Source organism: Oryctolagus cuniculus, chromosome 3 (assembly GCF_051225735.1).
Source record: "Oryctolagus cuniculus isolate XC-2025 breed Fujian yellow rabbit chromosome 3, ASM5122573v1, whole genome shotgun sequence".
Taxonomy (NCBI): Eukaryota; Metazoa; Chordata; class Mammalia; order Lagomorpha; family Leporidae; genus Oryctolagus; species Oryctolagus cuniculus.
This window is the reverse complement of record NC_142869.1, coordinates 91,026,181-91,045,119: the sequence shown is the minus strand read 5'-3', so window position 1 is coordinate 91,045,119 and position 18,939 is coordinate 91,026,181.

Here is an 18,939-nt window from a genome sequence, read left to right as displayed (position 1 = left end):
TAAATATTTCAATGATACAGAGTGATAAAGGAAGTACTTCATTACCTCCAGGCGGAAGATTCTCATAGGGATAAAAGGCACAGGGAAAGCAAATTGTAAAGCGTGCTGCTGTTGAAAATCCAATACTACCCAAGTGTTAGGGCAGCTTTACAGCAAAGAGCTGTCCTCGCTGCTTATTAGAGCAATGGTCATTAATGTTTAATACCAAGGGAAGAGAGTGGCTTTGTGAGCCGTGGGCTGGGAGATTGGCACTGTCTTCTTCCCTGATATTCACGGAGCTCCAGGGCTCAAGTGACATTTCCATTCCACTTGCTGCCATTCTCTCCACGCCTGATTCCTTAAAGGCAGAGAAACAGGTTGTTTTTCCCATCTGCTCCATTCCTCTGATCTCCAGGCTTGGCAAATTAGTTTTCAGACAAATAAAAAATATTTTGATAGTAAATCCTTGTTTGTAATATCCCCCTGGGGAGGGACTAATCAGCCTAGACTATCAGGCAGGCCATCAGTTTAACCACAATTTGAGTATTGCAATCTGGTTGAGCATAATTTTCCCTTTCTTTGTTGCTGAATATTTTTTTTGTCTTTTGTTCTCTTTTTCAAAATCCCACTGGCCAAATAATAATGATGTTTTGGAGGATTAATCACCATAAGGTAATCATAACCATTAGAAAAATCATTTTGGGATTTTTCACACATATAAGAAAATGTGTTTGAATTCATAAAGCAACAGAGTTATCATTTGCCATGCTATAAAAGCATGCAGTCTCTATATTTGAATGACAGTACCTTGTGATTGTTATACAAATATATATACACAAAATTGCACAAATACAAAAACAGAATTCTTCATGCCTATTTAAAAGAAATAATTAGCAAATGACTAAAGAATTATTTAGAACCATCATAAACCAACTAATTATGAACATATTTTTTAAAAGAGTGATTGTAGTTCTGTTGATTTACTTCTGACTGTAGTTAAATAAACTAAACCAAAAAAAAAATATTCCTGGTGCATGAGTAGACCTTTCTTTCAGAATTATAGAAAGCAGATAAAGGTTGCTGAAGAAAATACTACTTGCAGAGACTAGTGGAGAAAGGATGTTTATGCACTAGAGAGCAAAAACATAGACAGTAGAAAAGGGAGAAAGATGGCATTGAATCAATCAATGAAATAAAAGGCATTACTGAGAAGAGAGTGCATTCCCCATCCCCCACTCACACTTTTCTCATCAAAACAACACTGAAAGCATGAGCTGATGATTCTAAAATAAAGATTACAGGCTCTGCCAGATAAGTAGAGAGCATGTCCTAGATGGTAAAGTCACTGAGAACTGGAAATGATGCCTGCAACTGAAATCAGGAGAGGAGACGCAAGGAATTTCCCTACAAGACACTGTCACACAGAAACATGCAAAGATCAGGCTGTGGATGGAGTAGAAAATATTGACCTCTTACAAAGACACTGACCTATAGACACACACTGATTAAAAATGGTAACAGGGGTGGGCATTCTACATAGTGGTTAAGATGGCACTTGGGACAACTGCACCCCATATTGGAGTGTTTGGGTTCGAGTCCCAGCTCTACTTCCAATTCCCGTTTTCTGCTAAAGTGCACTCTGGAAGGGAGCGGGTGACCAATCAATGACTTGGATCCCTGCCACCTATGTGGGAGACCCAGACTGAATTCTGTGTTCTTGGGTTCAGCCTGGCCTGGCCTTGGATGTTGTGGGCACTTGGGGAGTGAACCAGCAGATGAGAGACTGCTCTCCATCTCTCTCTTTCTCTCCTCTCTATATCAAACAAATAAATATAAATAAAATGTTTTAAGTCATAACAATTCCTATTTTAGCAACTTATGATTTAGTAGGCTTTTTCTCTTTAAAAAATATGTAGGGGTGGGTAGGTGGGTTTGGGGGTAAGAATCATTATATTCCAAAAGTTGTACCTATGAAATTTATATTTATTAAATAAAAGCTTTCTAAAAAAATAATCTTGCCTTGTTTAAACATCCCATTGAGTCCTTGGGGAAGAATAAATCATCAAAAATCAATCCATTAAAGTAATTACCCAAATAATTTCTTGAGAAAACAACAAATAAGAATTGACATAGGTATAATAAAACAAAAGGCAGATTTTAAATTAGCGCATCAGCAACAGAATGCAAAGGGGATGGAAAAAAAATAGAATGAAACCAGAAAGTAGAAGAATATGCCACCCCAACTATAGCACTTATTTGGCAGAAAGATTGTTTTCAGCTGAAGGCCACTGAGAAGAAGCATATGCTGAAGCTCACTTCTCTGCTCTTACTTGCCTAAAAACAGAATAATAATATGTAAAGGTACCCTTCTCTCTACCAGTAAGGATGGAAGTTCAACCACCAGAAACAACTCCAGATCCTCATCAGAACTGATACAGCACCAGAGGAATCTACATGACCAATTTTGCTATTAGCCTTTTTCTACAGTTAGTTTCTTCATATATGGATGCCCTTTGATTTTTAATTGTATCATGTTCTAATAAACCTATTTTAAGTTGAAAATATCATAAGTCAAAAATGCATTGAATACACCTAACCTACTGAAGATCCAAGCTCTGCAATTTAGTTCACTGCAGTTTATCTGTTGGTCACTCCCATGATCGCATGTCTAACTAGGATGTGCACTCTTGGCTGCCATCCTACTCCATGAGAGAGTATGAAACTACCTAAATAGCTCAAGAAAAGATCAAGTTGCAAAATTTAAAGGCTAGTTTCTATGGAATACATATCACGTTTACACTATCATAAAGTCAAAAAACCTTAAATCAAAGCATAATAATTTGGGAGCTATCTGAATTTGCCTTCCCATAGTTTGCCACCTTAGAAGCTCACAGTTTTTTTTTTTTTTCACCTTTCCTGTCACTCATCTATACATGCATTATTCTTTTTAATATATTATATATTATGTAGAACAGAGGTGCAGGTGAGAAGGCCAAGATATTTCCAAGATTTTGGTATACTTCTTATGAGGTTCTTATGGAAGTGGTTCTTTCTTCCATTGTTCTTGTTGGAAAGCACTGTTTCCATAGAGATTCTACTAGATAGCTCAGTGGATAAATATGTACAAGACAGGTGTCCTTTCTTTCCAAATATCTGGGTAATTTGTTTATAAATCAAAGTCATTATTCTTTTTTTTTTTTTGACAGGCAGAGTGGACAGTGAGAAAGAGAGACAGAGAGAAAGGTCTTCCTTTGCCATTGGTTCACCCTCCAATGGCCGCTGTGGCTGGCATGTTGCGGCCGGCGCACCACGCTGATCCGAAGCAAGGAGCCAGGTGCTTCTCCTGGTCTCCCACACGGGTGCAGGGCCCAAGCACTTGGGCCATCCTCCACTGCACTCCCGGGCCACAGCAGAGAGCTGGACTGGAAGAAGAGCAACCCGGACAGAATCCGGCACCCCGACCGGGACTAGAACCTGGTGTGCCAGCGCCGCAAGGCGGAGGATTAGCCTATTGAGCCACGGTGCTGGCCCAAAGTCATTATTCTTGACTGAATAAAATAGATAGTGAAAAATTATTAATAACTTTTGGAAGTTACTCAAGTGAACTCTCTGATTTACAAACCTACCACAATTGAGAATGCCACCTTTATTTGAGCTCAGCTTTAATTTTATTTCTTTGAAACTAAGCAATGAACATGCATGAAGCAACACATGTAAGGGCTATTTAACAAAAGCACTGTGCATGGTAGTGAATAATTGGAAATAATCCAACTTTCTATCACCAGAGAGCTGGTTAAATAAATGACTGTATACCCATACCTTGCAATACTATGCAAAAAATTATGCAGATGTAAGAAAGAATGATGAAGATCTTGTATTGATAAAGAAAGAGCTCCAAGACATATGATTAAGAATAACAAAACACAAAAAAGTCTTAGTCTGCTACATTTTGTGTAATAAAGAGTTGAAATAAACTATGTGATTATGTGTGTGTGTGTGTGTGTATGCATTCACTTGGCTGTGCATCCAGCAATTCTAGAACAATACTCAGTGATTAATATGGTTACCCTTTGGTCACAGTAAAAATTGAAGATGGTTGAGAATAAAGGTGGAAGCAAAACTTTTTATTGCATGCCATTTTATGTTATATATTTAATCATGCAAGAATATTCCCTATACAAAATTTTAAAAATAAATAATAACATGAAATTAAAAATGAAATACAAGTTTAAATACACAGGAATATTCAAAGGTACTATATTTTTAAAATTGTATATTTCTATTTTATTATCACTTTATTCTTAACCAAGAATATTACTGTTTGGTTATTGGTTTCATCCTTTTATTTATAAAATTTACTGCTTCCAAATGTTTCTTCACATTTTGAGGATTATAAGAGAGAAAGTTTTTCCCATAAATTGATGATTGTTTCAAAGAGTAAAAGTATTCTGACCTTTCCTAGAACAGAAAACTTGGCCATGGTGAGGATCAAATTTAACTATTCTGTCATGCCAGGAAGTTCAACAGGAAGGTCCTCTCTGCTCTTGAGTGACAGCACTAGAGAGCAAGCAACTCACTCTCCCAAGGGAAGCTCTCACAACCACTTTGGGGCTATTACATATCCCACCTGATTTTCAAAACACTTATTTATTTATTTATTTATTGTCATTTCACTTAAAAGACAGAAACATACACAGAAAAACCTCCTATTTCTGGTTCTCTAACCAAATATCCACAACAGGCAGGACCAAGCCAGGTAGAACCCAGAAACCCAGAATTCCGTCCAGTATTCTCAAGTGGAGGAAGAGACCCTAGTACCTGAGTCATCGCCTGCTGCCTCCCAGAACATGCATCAACAGGAAGCCAGATAAAAAACAGAGTTGTCAGAACTCCAATCAGGTGCCCTGATAAGTGTTACAGTCTAGTTTAGCAGGGATTTAACTGCTTTACCAAATACATATCCTTACAACTCTTGTTATATGAGACTTTTTTTGTTCAGAGAAAGTGGTACATATATTTGTTGTGACTTACTTGTTGCAATTTTCTTGCTTTTGCTTTTAACTAATGAAGAAAAAAATCTAGTAATGCACCAGCTAGTATTAGAGTAGCATTTAGACATTATATGAGAATTTGGTCGAGGCTCATTCAGAACATTATTCCATGGCTCTTCGTACATTCTTCCCAAACTTTTTCCTTAAATATCTGTGCTTACTCATTTTTAAAAGCATTATTCTGAAAACTATAAACTTTTCATTTATTGCTGAAGAAATAATTTAATCATTCATGATTTGTTTGGCACCCACCTACTTTTGTACTAAATTTACCTATTGAGTGACTTCCTTCCTTTGTCAATACTGATCTAGTTAGCAGCTCTGATAATTTAAGTTGCTTGGGCTGGTTTCAAGGCTACTTCAGATGTCCATTGTGGGGAAATGAAGTGGAAATTATAGTATGATACATATGCCATTAGCTTCGTGTGGTTGCAAGAATCAGAACACCCAACTGATAATACATTTAAAATAAGATTTCAGCTGCATGGATGACCACAGCTCTATGCCAAGGGTTTGTGACATCATCAAAATTCTATCTGCCTTTCTTTGAGATTTTCTTGTCTCTGCTTTCCGTTCACATAAGCTTTGTCATTAGGTTGACTTAATGCAGCAAAAAAGGTGGTAGCAATAATCATCCTCACATCCAGACCTTACCATTTAGGCTAAGTTAGGCTGTAGTAAACAACTCCCATACCTCAATGACTTACATAAACAGAATATTATTTTCAATTCACTGCACATATCCACTGTCAGGCAATTATGACTCTGCTTCACACATTCTTCATTCTAGGAACCAGGCTGGTGAAGCCCTGTCTCTGAATCGTTGCCAGGTTACCTGACTGGGGGCAGGGAATGCAGAGGGAATGAGGAAGAAACACATGACAGTACCCAAGGTTTCTGTTCAGACATGGCACTCATCAATTCTTTGTATACTTCATTGGCCAAGTAAGCCACACAGCCAAGTCTGAAACAATTGGACTACTAAATGTAATACTACACTACCCAAATGAACAGAAACCACCTTTGCCATAGCATACTAAACTCTTAGTCTGTACACTGATTAAAGTAGGTAAGTTTCCATGCTCGGTTGTAAAATTAATTATTGTGACCAGAGGAACAGAAAACTTTGATTGATTTAGTTTGAGTTACACAAGCTACCTTTGAAGCTGGGATTAAATATATCTTTTCTGTTCCCACAAGGATCACCCAAAGGAAACTGGAATTCTTTGGTGCAAAACAAGAGACATGATTACTGAGCAGAAAAAAAATGCAGCATCCAGTATAACATGGATTGTATTTAACAATATGTACAACATAATTCTTCATTTTAAATATTTATTTAACTGAAAGGCAGAGAGAGGGAGGGATGGTATGGAGGCCTTCCATCCACTGGTGGAATCCCCAAATGTCATTGACAGTCACATTTAGGCCAGTCCAAAGCTAGGAGCAGGAAATCTATCTTGGTCTCCTACAAGGGTGGCAGGGGCTGAAGTACTTGCACCATCTTCTACCACTTCCTAGGTGAATTAGCATGAAGCTGGATTGGAATCAGAGTATCCTGTACTCAAACCAGAACTCTGATATGGGTGTCCACATCCCAAGGAGTGGCTTAATCTGCTGGGTCACAAAAATAGCATCTATGTCAGAATCCTTGACAGGCAGTTTCATGATTTTTAAAAATTAGAGAAAAAGAGAAATATGCCATTCTGCCTCTCCGCATCTGAACTCCAACTTGGATTATTTGTTTCCTTAAATTACAAGGAGATCTGTGGCCTAGCAGGTAAAGCCACCGCCTGTGGTGCCGGCATCCCATATGAGCATCAGTTCAAGTCCCGACTGATCCTCTTTCGATCCAGCTCTCTGCTATGGCCTGGGAAAGCAGTAGAAGATGGCCCAAGTCCTTGGGACCCTGCACCCATGTGGGAGACCCAGAAGAAACTCCTGGCTCCTGGCTGCAGATCAGCGCAACTCCAGCTGTTGCAGCCATCTGGGGAGTGAACCACTGTATGGAAGACTTCTCTCTTCTCTCTCTCTCTCTCTCTCTCTATATATATATATATATTTCTGCCTTTCAAGAAAATAAATAAGTCTTTACAAGGGAGATCACAGATTTGGGGATTATGAAGACTTGAGTTCCTATTTTATCTTTGTAATTTATTGATTCTGTAATTGTGGCTATGAAAATTCTGTTTCATTTGTAAAATAAATTAATAAACTTGATAATATTATATTAAATAAAACAATACACAAAGAAAAAGAAACACAATAGATGCTCTAAAAAATATTCTCTTCCCATTCAGAAGGCCTAGTAAAGGCTGTTAAAGAACAGCTGTGGTCAAGTATTCTTCTATTTAATAAAAGAAAAAAAATTAAATATCACAAACTGTTTTCGCTGCTCCTTGTTAACCTAAAAAAATCAGTGCTTTGCTGTTGAGCATGGCATTCTAGGCAAGAGAAAGCATAAAACTCCCACGCCTTCAAAGCCGACATTGGGAACAATAAGTGAAGAAGTTTAGAGGCTTCTTTATCATTGAAAATACACATGAGAAAAATGGGAGCATAAACTAAACCCACTACTCATATCTTCTTACAAACCTCTCACTAGGCCACTTCGCTAGCGAAAGTCAGATGTCATTTTTTTTTTTTTTTCCACAGGCAGAGCAGTGAGAGAGAAAGGTCATCCTTTGCCTTTGGTTCACCCTCCAGTGGCCGCCACGGCTGGCGCGCTGCAGCCTGCTCACCACGCTGATCCGATGGCCGGAGCCAGGTGCTTCTCCTGGTCTCCCATGGGGTGCAGGGCCCAAGCACCTGGGCCATCCTCCACTGCACTCCCGGGCCACAGCAGAGAGCTGGCCTGGAAGAGGGGCAACCGGGACAGAATCCGGCGCCCCAACTGGGACTAGAACCTGGTGTGCCGGCGCCGCAAGGTGGAGGATTAGCCTAGTGAGCCGCGGCGCCGGCCCAGATATCAATTCTATTATGCACATGATGTGGACTTCAGCAAAGCCTATTCATCTGCAATTAAAATCTTACACATAGTGCTTCAAGATAGGTCAGTAAAGCATAGAACCTTAAGTTTTTTGGTTTTTTTGGTTTTTTTTTTGTTTTTTTTTTGTGTGTGTGTGTGTGTTTTTCTTTTTTTTTAACTTTTATTTAATGAATATAAATTTCCAAAGTACAGAATATTGATTACAATGGCTACCCCCCATAACGTCCCTCCAACCCGCAACCCTCCCCTTATCCAATCCCTCTCCCCTTCCATTCATATCATGATTCATTTTCGATTCTCTTTATATACAGAAGATCAGTTTAGCATACATTAAGTAAAGATTTCAACAGTTTGCTCCCACACAGAAACATAAAGTGAAAAATACTGTTTGAGTACTAGTTATAGCATAAGATCTCAATGTACAGCACACTAAGGACAAAGATCCTACATGAGGAGTAAGTGCACAGTGACTCCTGTTGTTGACTTAACAAATTGACACTCTTGTTTATGGCATCAGTAATCACCCTAGGCTCTTCTCATGAGTTGTCAAGGCTATGGAAGCCCCCTGAGTTCACTGACTCTGATCATTTTTAGACAAGGCCGTGGTCAAATTGGAAATTCTCTCCTCCCTTCAGAGAAAGGTACCTCCTTCTTTGATGACCTATTCTTTCCACTGGGATCTCACTCATGGAGATCTTTCATTTAGGTTTTTTTTTTTTTCCCCAGAGTGTCTTGGCTTTCCATACCTGAAATACTCTCATGGGCATTTCAGCCGGATCCGCATGCCTTAAGGGCTGATTATGAGGCCAGAGTGCTGTTAGGACATTTGCCATTCTATGGGTCTGCTGTGTATCTCGCTTCCCATGTTGGATCATTCTCTCTCTTTTTGATTCTATCAGCTAGTATTTGCAGACACTAGTCTTGTTTATGTGATCCCTTTGGTTCTTAGTCCTATCATTACGATCAATTGTGAACAGAAATTGATCACTGGGACTAGTGAGATGGCATTGGTACATGCCACCTCGATGGGATTGAATTCGAATCCCCTGGTATGTTTCTAACTCTACTGTTTGAGGTAAGTCAGCTTGAGCATGTCCCGAATTGCACATCTCTTCCCTCTCTTATTCCCACTCATATTTAACAGCGATCACTTTTCCGTTAAGTTTCAGCACTTAAGAATAACTGTGTATTGATTACAATATTCAACCAAAAGTATTAAGTAGAACAAACAAAAAAAAATACTAAGAGGGATAACATATTAAGCTGCTCATCAACAGTCAGGGTGAAGGCTGATCAAGTCACCGTTTCTCATAGTGTTCATTTCACTTTAACAGGTTTCCTTTTTGGTGCTCAGTTAGTTGTCACCTATCAAGGAGAACAAGTGGTATTTGTCCCTTTGGGATTGGCTTATTTCACTCAGCATAATGTTTTCCAAATTCCTAACAGGGATCACTTTTCAGTTAAAAATTAAACACCTAAGAATAATTGTGTGTTAATTACAGAGTTCAACCAATGGTACTAGAACAAAAAAAAATACTAAAATGGATAAAGTATTACATTGTACATCAACCGTGAGGACAAGAACTGATCAAGTCACTGTTTCTCATAGTGTCCATTTCACTTCAACAAGTTTCCCCTTTGGTGCTCAGTTAGTTAAAATTATTTGTCTGGGGTCCAACACTGTGGCATAGTGGGTAAAACTGCCGCCTGCAGTGCCAGCATCCAATATAGGTGTCAGTTTGAGTCCCAGCTGCCTCACTTCTGATCCAGCTCTCTGCTATGGCCTGGGAAAGCAGTAGTCCTTGGGCCCCTGCACCCTCGTGAGATACCAGGAAGAAACTCCAGGTTCCTGGCTTTGGATCTGCCCAGCTCCAGCTATTGCAGCCATTTGGGGAGTGACAGCTGATGGAAGACCTATCTATCTCTGTCTCTCTGCCTCTGGCTTTCTGTTAGTCTGCCTTTAAAATAAATAAATAAATCATTAAAATAAATAAAATGATTTGTCATCTAATTATATCTGAATAGCTACTTAAACTTGATGGAGTTCGGCCGATGTGATTTAATCCTGATTACTATTTTACAGGTTTATTTATTTGAAAGCCAGAATTAGAGAGAGAGAGGGAGAGGGTGAAGTGGAGGGGAATGGAGTGAGAGAGAGATCTCCCATCCGCTGATTCACTTCTGAGATGGATGCAATAGCTAGGGTTATACCAGGCTGAAGACAGAAGTTAGGAGTTCCTTCCAGGTCTTCCACATAGGTTTCAGGGACCAAAATACTCAAGCCATTCCATTGTTTTTCCCAGGCCATTAGAAGGGTACTGGATTGGAAGTAGAATAGCTGGGACATGAACCCATATCCATATGGGATGCCAATGTTGCAGGTGGTGTTTTAACCCACTACACCAGAATGCCAGTCCCGATAACTATTTTTAAATTGAGGCATGTAGTATGTAAATATCTGTATACATAAATACATATATATTATATACTGGGAATTATTTCAAATGTTCACAGAAAATGGAATTAAAAGATAAGTTTATTTTGACCTCCAAAATTTTTAAATCCAGGCATAGTATTTTTAATAATGTACATTTTTGAAACTTTTTGGAGATCACTTGTGTGCATGGATTTCAAATTTTTTGCACCAAAATAAGCATATTTTAATTCCATTTTCCACAAACTTTTTGAATTACCTTCACATACGTGTGTGTGTGTGTGTGTGTGTGTGTGTGAATCAATGACTCTTTGTGGCAGAGGCAACTATGCAGTCCCCTGACATGGGCTCAAATCAAGATATGAAACAGTGGCAAAGTCCAGGGAGAAATCATAATTAAAGATGCATTCTCTCAAGGATCTTTGATCTTGATTGATAAAACTTTGCCTACCCATCCCCCTCTCTGAATGAGTATTCCCACAGTAAAGTCCTATTTAAGACTAGGTATGGTAGATTAAAATGTGAATATCAAAGCAAATGAATTGCAGCACTGGTTGTATAATGAAGACCCTGTCACTTTGAGAGCTTCTCTTCCCACATGAACACAAAGCAGGGAAATCAGCAGCTTTGGTAGCTGTGGCAACCACACCGCCAAACCTAGAGAGCAAATGTTTCCTGCACAGGTTTTGTGCCCCTCTGGCGCTTTGTAGATTCTGCTAATGTTAAGACCTCTCAGATTCTCAACTTTGCGAATTCATCCAGCAGGGAAAATTAGAGCTGTGATCAGGAAACAAAAGGAGGCTTCCTTTGTGTCTAACAGAAGTAGGAAAACATCCCCTGGTTGAAGCAGACAGACTCTTAATGGCCATCCACAACAGCATCACATATAATAGCAAATATTTATCATGAATATTCCTTGTTTAAAATCTAAGAATACAGAGCCAGTTTACTTATGTTAGCTAACTTCTGCATTTGTTGCCACCAAGGCTTGCAACTTGAAGGTGAAAAAAAATCAATGTATATTGATATTGAAAAATCAATGTATAACAGACTCTGAATTGTGGGCCATATTGAAGAATATTAGATACCATAAACCAGGAGCCTAGAAAATCTAGATTCTCCTGTAGTAATTATTTTTTTCAACATAACAAAACATAGTGATCATAAATGAACGTGTTTTGCACTGAATTTTATATTTTCAAATTTTTCCTGACTTTTCTACATATTTCTAGGAAAAGAATAAAGAATATGAGACAAATTGAAAAGGAAATACTCTGCCTAATCTAAGGCATACATCCAGGTTTATCAAATATGTATAGTTTATTTACCTCACCACTGCTCAGGAAAGCAATACAAACACTTGCTGTGTCCCTGCAGCTAGACAGAAAGGAAGTCTCATGTTATATGCATGTGTCACAGAGACTCAGAGGGCCCCTGCAGTAACCAGCCTCCCTTCTTCCCTACTGCTAGAATCCTTAGATCTGGAGGAGCTGTGATGTGACTAGTTTAACAGTTACATTTCCCTGCTTCCCTTGCAGAAAATGATGGACCCTCATTGGGTAGCATTTACAGAAAGGCTTTTTAAGTAACTGGCTGTTACATAGGTGAAAACCTAGAAAATTCGAGGTCTGGTAATGATATTTTAGTTACATTGCCAAAGGCATGATCCATGAAAGAAAGAACTGATAAGCTTAACTCCATAAAAAAACTTTTTGCTCTGTGAAAGAAAATGTCAAGAGAATGAGAAGGTAAGCCACAGACTGGGAGAAAATGCTTGCAAATGGCATACCTGGTAAAGGACTGTTATCCAAAATACACAAGGAAATTTTAAACTCAACAAACAATCAGATTTTTAAAATAGGCACTTACATTAAAAGATACTTGGCAGGCGCCATGGCTCAAGAGGCTAATCCTCCGCCTGTGACGCCGGCACACCAGGTTCTAGTCCCGGTTGGGGAGCCGGATTCTGTCCCGGTTGCCCCTCTTCCAGTCCAGCTCTCTGCTGTGGCCCGGGAGTGCAGTGGAGGATGGCCCAAGTGCTTGGGCCCTGCACCCCATGGGAGATCAGGAGGAAGCACCTGGCTCCTGGCTTCGGATCAGCTGTGCTCTGGCCGTTACCGTCATTTGGGGAGTGAACCAGCAGAAGCTCTCTCTCTCTCTCTCTCTCTCGCTCTACTTCTCTCTGTAATTCCTCTGTCTTTCAAAATAAATATAATAATTCTTTAAAAAAAACTCTGAGCCAAATTAAATATGGTTTTCTTCATAAGTAATTGCTGTCAAATGTTTATGATACTGATGAGAAATCTAATAAACCATATGATCCAGTAATCACCTTCTTTGATATTTGTCCAGAGGAGTCAAAACTATTGTCCACACAAACGCCTGCATGCAGATGTTTAGAAAAGCTTTATTTTTTTTTTTTTTTTGAAGGGCAGAGTTAGACAGTGAGAGAGAGAGACAGAGAGAAAGGTCTTCCTTCTGCTGGTTCACCCCCCAAATGGCTGCCATGGCTGGTGCGCTGTGCTGATCCAAACCCAGGAGCCAGGTGCCTCTCCTGGTATCCCATGGGGTGCAGGGCCCAAGCACTTGGGCCATCCTCCGCTGCCTTCCCGGGCCACAGCAGAGAGCTGGACTTGAAGAGGGGCAACCGGGACAGAATCCGGCGCCCCAACCAGGACTAGAACCCAGGGTGCCGGCGCCACAGGCAGAGAATTAGCCAAGTGAGCCGCGGTGCCGGCCAGAAAATCTTTATTACTAATAGCTAAAACTATTAGTGGATACTGTCATTATATATTTGTCCAAACCATCAAATGTACAAGAGTGAAGACCAAGTGAACTGTGGACTCGGTGATTATGATGTGTCACTGTAGGCTCATCCACTGTAACAAAGTCGCCTTGCTGGAGGAAGGTGCTGATAATGGGGAAGTCTATACATGTGCCAGGGAAAGGGGTAGGAGGGAAATTTTGGTACTTTCCTCTTAATTGTGCTGTAAACCAGGACTGTTCTAAATTTTTAAAAAATACATGCCAGCTGTTTATCCCCTTCCCTTTTCTTACTCCATTACAGTAGCAGTTTATATCATAGTTGCAGACTACATCCTGAGGAGAGCAAAGTGAAGAGCCTCTAGGAGCCACCATGGCACTGTGTGCTGCCTGCCTCCTGACACTGCCTTGCACAGGGGAAAACACATTCCAGGCCCAAAAAAGCTATATTCAAATCTCTTTCAAGTGACCAAGTGCACAGAATAATCATAAAAACTAAAAAGAGCTTAATTGTGTGTTACAGACTCACAATGCTTTTAGAACTCAGATGGGAAAGGTAATGGAATTAGAGTTAATTATTAAAGAATAAACAAAAGAGATATGAGTAGCCTAAACCTTGAATAGATGTAAAATTCACCTTAATAAAAAGTAAGTGGGTAAAGGTGAAGGTGCTGACTGGAGATAATTGTAGGTCTGGATATAGTATACACAGGTTTGGTGACACCAATGGTTTCAGAGGAATGTGGGCCAAGAGTTCACCTAATTTATGGAAAGACAAAGTAAGGATGGGAAAAAGGACGTCAAGCTGAATTGCCAAAAGTGAAGTGAATCAAGTGTGATTGGAGTTTGGCCAAATGGGAAAAAAGGTCAAAATGGAAATGGAATTTTGCATGCTCTACTCCAAGAGTTCAAGACAATGAAATACCACTGACACTAACAAAAGCAAAGAATCCATTAACAGATAAAGCAAATGGAAATCTGGGTCTTTTGTGCCACAGAGATCCTTCCTTGACCACTGATGAGTCAGTTGAGTAATAAATTGTATAGTTGTATATCAATTCCATCAGTGTCTCCGTCTGGTTCTGAACCCAGACAGATGTGTCATCTGCTCTTATTCCCCCCTTGGGAGTTTGCGCTCACCCAGAGAAAGGAATATCCTTAGAGTGATGGCTATGGTAAACAGTGCTTAATCTAAAGAAAGTGCAGCCAAGAAATTAATATGGAAAACAGTTATTAATAATAACTAAAATATGTCAAGCATTGAGTATTTTTACCACTATATTGATGTTACATAAATGTTGATGTGTCAAGAAAATTTAGAGTCATCTTAGACTATGTTTTCTTCCTATATAATAAAATAATAATTGTTTGAAATATCCACTATTGACAAATAGCTGGACATTAGTCAAATAAAAGACAGCAGCTGGGGCCTGTGCTGTGGCTCAGTGGGTTAAGCCACTGCCTACAGTGCTGGCATCCCATATGGGTGCTGGTTCAAGTTCTGGCAGTTCCACTTACAATTCAGCTCCCTGCTAGTGAACCTGGGAAGACAATGGAGCAGCATGGCCCAAATGCTTAAGCCCCTGCCACCTAAATGGGAGATTCAGATGAAGCTCCTGGTTCCTGGCTTTGGCCAGGCCCAGTGCTGGTCATGTCCATTTGGTGAGCAAACCAGCAGCTGGAAGATTCTCTCTCTCTCTCTTTCTCTTTTTCTCTCTGTAACTCTTTCTTTCAAAGAAATAAATAATCTTTTTTTAAAAAAGACACCAGTTAAATTAAAGAAAACAATTTCTTAAATACACACCTGCTATAATGAGTTTTCAGACCAAAACCTTAAGACTTGGAGGTTTGTTTGTTTTAAGATTTATTTATTTATTTGACCATCAGAATTACAGAGAGGGAAAGATAGAGAGGAAGGGATGGAGAGCAAGCGAGAGCAAGAGTGAAAGAGAGAGAGAGATCTTCTATCCATCGATGCACGTCCCAAATGCCTGCAACTCCAGGACTGGGCCAGACCAAAGCCAGGAGCCAGGAGCTTTTTCTGGATCTCCCACATGAATGTCAAGAATCGAAGCACTTGGGCCATCTTCTACTGCTTTTGCAGGCACGTTAGTAGTGAGCTGGATTGAAAGTACAGAAGCCAGGACTTTAACTTCTGCCTATATGGGATGGAGGTGCTGCTGCAGATGGTGGCTTAACACGCTATGCCACAGTGCTGGCCCCAACTGAGACTTTAATACTTAAATATAAGACTTAACTATATCTAAAAGAAATCTAGGAGTCACAGCTACACTGTAGCAGGTCTAGAATGGCTATTCATGAAGCATTATTGAAATAAGGAAGATGTGAAATAAATTATTACTTAACTCTGCTTGTATCTTTTTTTTTTTTTTTTTGACAGGCAGAGTGGACAGTGAGAGAGAGAGACAGAGAGAGAAAGGTCTTCCTTTGCCATTGGTTCACCCTCCAATGGCCGCCGCGGCCGGCGCGCTGCAGCCGGCACACCGCGCTGATCCGATGGCAGGAGCCAGGAGCCAGGTGCTTTTCCTGGTCTCCCATGGGGTGCAGGGCCCAAGCACCTGGGCCATCCTCCACTGCACTCCCTGGCCACAGCAGAGGGCTGGCCTGGAAGAGGGGCAACCGGGACAGAATCCGGCGCCCCGACCGGGACTAGAACCCGGTGTGCCGGCGCCGCTAGGCGGAGGATTAGCCTATTGAGCCCAGGCGCCGGCCTTAACTCTGCTTGTATCTTAAACATTCATAAAACTTTGTACTCTGATGCTAATAATCCTTTTCTATTTTTAGAGCTCTTCTCTGAATCACATTTTTTATTCAAATTTTACTATATTAATGACAAGGTGGGGCCAGCGCTGTAGCATAGCAGGAAAAGCTGCTGCCTGCAGCACCGGCAATCCCATATAAGCTCCAGTTCAAGTTCCTGCTGCTCCACTTCCAATCTAGCTCTCTGCTATGGCCTGGGAAAGCAATAGAAGATGGCATATGTGCTTGAGACCCTGCACACATGTGGAAGACCTGGAAGAAACTCCTGGCTCCTGGCTTTGGATAGGCACAGCTCCGACCATTGAGGCCAACTGGGAAGTGAACCAGCAGATGGAAGACTTCTCTCTCTCTGTCTCTGCCTTTCCTTCTCTCTGTGTGTAACTCTGACTTTCAAATAAATAAAATCTTTAAAAAAAAAAAAAGACAAGTTCTAGTTTTATAAGCAGTAAGTTGTATAAATAGTGGTAGCACATACATCTACCTATCTAAAACTAATATTTACAGTATGAGAGGTAGCATTTAGTTAACTTGTATGAACTTGTGACATAGTAGTAGTATAATTCTCCATTCCCAAACAAAAATTATATTAAATATGAAGTGAATAGTTTGGAACATTGTGAAAAACCCAAAGATTCTGTATGTGTGTGTAGATAAGGAAAATGACTGTGAAATTAGGAATTCTATTATTTTTTATACTAACAGAAATCATGCATATTTGAAAAGATGCTTGTGTGGGTCAGGTCTGTGCAAGAGACAAAAAAAATCTATCTCAATGCTCCTTGATTTTCATTTTTCTCCCTTTTCATTGAATGACTAGTGAAATTCATGTCCCAGATGGCCCATGTTGGGTGGGTCAAATCTGAAGTAGCAGAACGTTAATTCCCCAGCAGCAATATGCAAGTGAATGAGAGCACATATTGAAAGTCAAAGCCTTAGTAAATAATTCTGGTAACATTTTTTTTCTATACTCTGCCAAGCTAATCACTCTAAAAATATTCCAGTCTTCAAAATTGTTGTTATTAATGGATGAACATTGGAAATCTAAACAATAACTTTTGGAAATGTATTATTTGTGCTAATTTATCACTTTTAAATATCGTACCATAATGTATGGACACACATTGCATTTTTGAAAGAATAGTTCTAAAGTAATCAAGAAGAAATATTTAAGAATAAACCTTGGGGAAACAGGGAAAAATATCCAAAACAACATCAAGACTTTAGAGTCATTATATTGTAGCCTATATTTTTTATTTGAATTTTGGGGCTAGAACACATTCAGAGTCATTTTTTTTTAATTAAAATGTTGATACTGAAACACCCCCCCCTCCCCAACTCCTGTTTTCCATCTGCTCAGGATCTCTGGGTGACTTCTATTTCTCCTCTAGTTACAGTGAAATCCTGTGAGATTAATGGGCAAAGTAGAAAGTAAAGAAACAGATGGATGGATATAAACATAGCATGTGCACAATACAGGAATTCAGTACATGACAGAGAAGACTTTTCAAATGGTGGGGGAGGATTGATTACTCAGTAAAATTCCTTAGTAAAATGACTATATATGAGGGGAAATATGTTATTATTTTTAACACATGTAAGTGTGAATAATTGAATATATTCCAGGTAAATTCAAGATATAAACCTCAAAAATACAAAAATTAGTAGCAATAAATATGCTGAAGTTTTAATCAACACCTTAAAGTTAACAAGACTATTGAGAAAAAGCCAAGAAACATAAAAATACCACCAAAACTGAATACTTAAAAGTTGAAAGCATCTATAAAAATTAAAGGACAGAAATAAAACACATATTATGTATATATATTTGTAATATATGACGGGTATTCAAAATGGTCATGGAAATGTATATTATGAAAAAACTACACGGTTTTCAAATGTTTGCCTATAAATAAATTTATCTTTTAATTCTATTTTTGCATGTTTTGTTGTATCCTTATAAAATAAGCAAAGGTTTAATATTCAATAGCAATAAAGATTTGCTCTTACTATATTTATGAAAGAAAAAGACAACCCAAAGCAAATATGAACACAGGTTGTAAGGGGAAATAAACAGAAGAAGAAATAAAAATAAACAGTAAATATGTTTTAAAATATGTTTTAAAAGATGCTCAGCTCGGTATCATAAAAGTATATATTAAAACACCAAAATGGGGTCAGTGCGTGGCACAGCGTGTAAGGCCACCATCTGCAATGCTGGCATCCCATATGAGCGCCAGTTCAGGTCCTGGGTGCTCCACTTCCAATCCAGCTCTCTGCTGTGGCCTTGGAAAGCAGTGGAAGATGTCCCAAGTCCTTGGGCCCCTGTATCCACATGGAAGACCTAGAGGAAGCTCCTGGCTCCTGGTTTCTGATCAGCACAGCTCCAACCATTTTGGCCATCTGGGGAGTGAACCAGAGGATGGAGGATCTCTCTCTCTCTCTCTCTCTCTCTCTCTCTCTCTCTCTTTCTCTCTGCCTCAGCCTCTCTGTAACTCTGCCTTTCAAATAAAGTAAATAAATCTTTAAAAAAAAACAAAATGAAAATTTTTGATCCAACTTTTACTTATTTTTAATTTTTTTTATTTATAAACAGGGAACAAACTCATGTATTCCACATATGCAGTTTCAAGAGCATAATGATGTTTCCCATCCTACCCTCACTTCCTCCCTCCCTCACTTCCATTCTCCCACATTCTTTCCTTCTTTCTTTTTAATCTTTACAAGGACATACATTCAATTTTCTTTATAATCACAATCTTAACTCTCCACTACAATTAGTAAGTAGAAAACCACTGTTCCTGGAGTGTATAGACAAGGGCTATAAACAATAATCAAATCTCAAAATATCAATTTCATTTATATATATTACATATTTTTGTACTCTGTATATTAGTTTCCATAAATCAGGGGAAAGCTATGATATTTGTCTTTTGGGATTTGGC